A 5000-nucleotide genomic window follows, 5' to 3' on the forward strand; every position below is an offset into this window, starting at 1 on the left:
AATGAATCCATAAGAAGTGATCCTATTTTTTTCATCGGGTACGGGTAGAGACCAAAGGTCTTGAGCGACCGATCCGGCAGAACAACTCAAAAGATAAAGAAGTATCGTGAATTTCTTCATGCTCGTTCCAAGCTCGAAGTACCATTTGTACAAATAAGAATCCCCTTCGTTACATGATTTCTTCTTCATATAGATAGATATAGGATCTATGGGGCAATTACTTATAAGTACATTTTGTGCAACAGCCCTTCCTATCTGATAGAAAAGGATCCCATGATCCTGAACCGATCTTACCTGGGATCGCAAATCCCAAGTTTGTCTATGAAGAGCAGATCTAATTGTATTATGTCTATAATTGATTTCTTCTGTGTAATACTAATTGATAGGGCCTCATTGGTAAGTGCTACAAGATCTCGTGCACTGGAACCCATGGTTATAGACTCGAATCCATTAGTATGGAACATTTTCTTTTCCAAGTGAAATCCCCTAGTAAAGGAAAGAGTGAAAAAGTGCTTTCGTTGTTGTGGAATAAGAAGCCTTCGTATTTTAATGCATGTATTTAATTTATTCGGGGCTATTAGAGCGGGATCCACTTTTTGGGGAATATGAGTCGAAGCAATAACAAGAATATTTCTAGTGGAACATCTTTCACAATCCCTGGAGAGCGAGTTCACCAATAGACCGAGGGCTAAGTAACTCGACTCATTCACATCAAGATCATGAATGTTTGGAATCCATATTATGCAAGGAGACATTGCTTTTGCTAATTCGAATTGAAGGGTGATATAAAATCGGTCTATTTCCGACATCATATCCATAGTTAGCGCATTCATCATAGTTAGAAGCTCCCGCTCCGTATCAAGTTCACGATCAATATCGTTACTAGCATCAATATCGTCACTATCATCAATATCGATATCATCAATAAAAAAACCTTTCGGCTTGTTATCCAGGAACTTGTTCAGAAATACTGTAATGAAAGGAACATAGGAGTTTGTCGCTAGGTATTTGACCAAATAGGATCGTCCAGTTCCTATAGAACCTATCACTAAAATACTCCTAGAGGGGGATATGGCTAAGCGGAGCGAAAAGGGTTTTCCATGAGACGGGAAATGAAAACTATTAGCCCCACACGAAGTTTGTGAATAAGTGATTGTCTGATAATGAGCAAGGAATATCCGTCTTTCTGCTAAACAGGATGTATTGAACTCATAATTCATTAGATACTTTTTATGAATGTCAACTAAGTATCGTAAGTAAATTGTTCCCGGTTGTTCAATCATTTGATAACCAGAGTCATTCTTTGATAAATGATCACTATGAGTCAGACTCAATAGAATTTGATCAATCCTTTTTTCTGCCCTTAAGGTGGAGAACTGAACCAAGAATTCTCTTTCTTTATCATCAATCGAATCACTGTTCGCGACCCAGGATTCTATTTTATCATCAATCCAATCACCGCTCACGTTTTTTCTTTTTCTTATCAATGAATAGATCTCTTTACTTGTATGACTTAGATGTCTCGTATTTCTCGAAAAAGTGATTCGATTGATGGGATTTGGTATGATACTTATGAGATCGATGATATCGATGAAATTTTTTTTCAAATCTTTCTTCTTAGAACGTATTGATTTGACCCCATAAGCGGGATCACCACCCCATAGCATGTTGCCACCAGAACCCCGTATTTCTTCTAGACAATCTCCTAATTGTTCCAGAGCAACTAGAAAAAGATTCTTTAACCAGAAAGAATTCAGTTCAGATGTAGGATACCTATCCAGAAGTTTTCGCAACACAATCATGTATGATGGAATCATCAAAGATTTGATCTTTTCGAACTCTGTCTGTAACTCACTATAGGCTCGGGAAACAAAGAGAAGATGTGTACGAACGATATATCCAGCAACAAGAAGAAGGAAAAGGATTGAATAGAGGACCTCACGAACATTTGGCGATCTCAGATGTGTCGATATCAATGATGACTCATTATTTCGATGAATCATTTCTTCGGACAGAAGAAGATTATGTAAAGACTTACTCGAAATCTCACTTATCAGATTCCTTTGTGGAAGACACAATTTTTTCTGAAGAATTCGCCATGATATATCTAATCCATGCATAATATCATGAAAAATGGATACAAATTTTTGACTGCTACTTAGTATCCGCAATAGGTCTGAAAAAGTATCTAAAAATATCAAATTTAGATATTTGTACCCTGTCGAAGTAAAGAACCATGGCATATATGTTTGGAATAGATTCCATTTTGAGAGAGTTGAAAAAGCACTATCTCGTTGAAAGGTTCTATCCATCTGCCCTTTGTCAACGCATTTTTTTAGGCAAAGACTCCGTTTTTTCCTCTGTAAATATTTCTCAGAACATGGAGTGTGAATCAAACCCATGTTTGAATTGAAATTGAGATACTGATGCAAGCTCTTCTCTTCTGAATCGGATAGATTCATATCTGAAAGAGTTTGACAATACGTTCTTTCAAAATTGACTCTTTGTCCCTCTATTAGAGGTGTTCCAGAAATGTCTGCAATCGAGTAAATAGCTCTACGAACTAATGGATCGGATCGAATTGGAAAATGGAAAGATTTGTACAAGTTATACCTTTCGTCACCACTTTGTGGAAAATCGTTAGATATGAATATGTTAGATACATGTGACTCGATTGACGAAGGTGAAATAGTATCTCTCTCCAAAAAAGCATGTTTTTTTTTACCACCGCACGAAGAAAATATTTTGTTGTGAATGAACAAGATAGTGAGGAATTGTCCATACGTAAAATCAGAATTATTGAGACGGGCCTTTTCCACATAAAAAGGGAATCTTTTGTTACAATAGAAGCAGAAGTGATGTGGATTATTCAAGAATCGAAGTCGATTTGCTTTAGAAAAAGAAGATATCAATGAACTTCTCTGAAATGGTTTCACGGGATTCAGCCAATTGTCTTGATCGTGGGATACGATTGAGAAATAGGAATCCGTGTTATCAAAAGATTTCCTGCGATTCTTTCTAGTATGGAATGAGTCAATCATCCACTTTGGTATTTTATTGAACAAAAATGGTGATATTGTTCCTCCATTGATCAAGAATTTCGATTTTTGAGAAGTATTATGATCATCCAATAAAAAGGGTTTCAATTTTTTCAAATGAACGATTTGAAGACCTATTGATTCTAACAACTGATTGCAGAGTTGATCGTTCGGACCTTTCAATTCATAGATGTGGATCTCAGACCTATGAATGGGGATATTCTCGAAACTCACAAAGAAAAAAGGAAGTGAGTTAGACAAAAAGAGAAGTAACTTGGACAAAAAAAGAAGTAACTTGGACAAAAAGAAACGAAGTAACTTAGACAAAAAGAAACGAAGTGACTTAGACAAATCTTTTTTATCAATAACCTCAGACCAATCAATCGAATATTGATTAATACATAATTGATCGAACACTACTTGAAAACGGCTCTTCCGCTCAGAAACGAAATGTTCCAAATGCTCCTGGAAATTCTTGCTCCCATTGGACCATTTGTATCTATATGCATTAGGATCCCGATTTATGGATCTCTCGGTTTGAGAAAGAAAAATAAGAGGATCGAACCATTTCTTCTGACTCTTTTTCAAATTCGATAAATGTTGGTTGATCGTATCTTTCATTATAGTTCTATGATTCAGAGTATCATTTCCTATCAGATCCCTTTGAATTCCATATTCGAAGTTGCGATCAGGTCTCTTCATTAAAAAGAATCGATTCAATACATTTCTTATGTACCCATAGGGACTATATTGGAATTGGATTTGAATCATATTTCGGATCAATCTATATTGATTGACTGCCTCCATTATGTTGTTGCTAGCAAATACCACTCTTTTTGGATCTTCCAAATAATTCCCGCAGGAGATCCGGACCCAATTTTTTCTGATCCTTCGATAAAAAGATTCATTTTCTTCATAAAAAATAGGAGGTAGAACCAATAAAGATTTCTTTTTCGATTCATCCCTGAAGTTGAAAACCTCCTTCAAGAATTGTCTTTGATCCAATCCGTAGGAATCAATAGAAAAGGCAAATCCCTTATGATACACCAGATCCGGCTCGGTTATTGATAGAGTGAATAGATCTGCCATTTCTTGAAATCTCTCTTCTGACTCGTGGCGTAACGTGTATCCCCCCCTCTTCCGTTCATGGAATAGATGAAATAAATCAAAAAATGGATTTTTGTTCAAGAATGAAATCTTATTGGAACTGTCCATATCCAGTTCATCCTTCGGAACCATATCACATCCCAGATCTGATGAAATAGGATGAATTGAGACGGTATTTTGTAAATACGTAATTATCTTGAATATATTAACTATTTCTTTATTTTCCGATCGCCTGGAAGGGACAAAAGAAACATCTTGTTCTTTCTTCAACAATTTCTGATCCCTAGTGGACCTCTCAGTAGGATTCGAACCCAGATGAAGTTCTGACCATCTGTCAGAGAAAAAAGAACGAATGGCTCTTGTAGGATTCCCAAGAAATTCTTCGCTTTCTTCCGGAAGCAGATGATTATTCATCCGCTTCTCACGTTCCGTGAATAGCCGGGGCATTGAGGAATAGCCAGAAAGGTATTTAGGGAATCGGTCTGATTCTATCTCTCTTCCTTCCGTTTGAATAAAGGAAGGATCCAAAAGAATCGATCTTTCTTTTAGTTGTTGAATCTCTCTTTGATTGATCAATGTGTGATATTCCGAATCCTCATTACTAATGGAATCGAAAGGATCTATGAATTGATCAGAAGATCCGTTCAATTGGCTAGAATCCGTTACTTGAACGAAACTAGATCTTGTAGAATCATATTGAATATTTGACGATACGTTTCGTACCTTGCTAAAAAATCTATCCTTGTTTACCAACCACACATTGTCTAACCAAATCCAATTCTCTCTCGATATTTTCCTAAAAAAATCCGATTCGTGCGGATTCTTCCCCCAACTAACGAAGAGATCTTGGTGGAA

The sequence above is a fragment of the Camelina sativa genome, chromosome 16 (genome assembly GCF_030686135.1).
Source record: "Camelina sativa cultivar CO46 ecotype springtype chromosome 16, ASM3068613v1".
NCBI classification, from domain to species: Eukaryota; Viridiplantae; Streptophyta; class Magnoliopsida; order Brassicales; family Brassicaceae; genus Camelina; species Camelina sativa.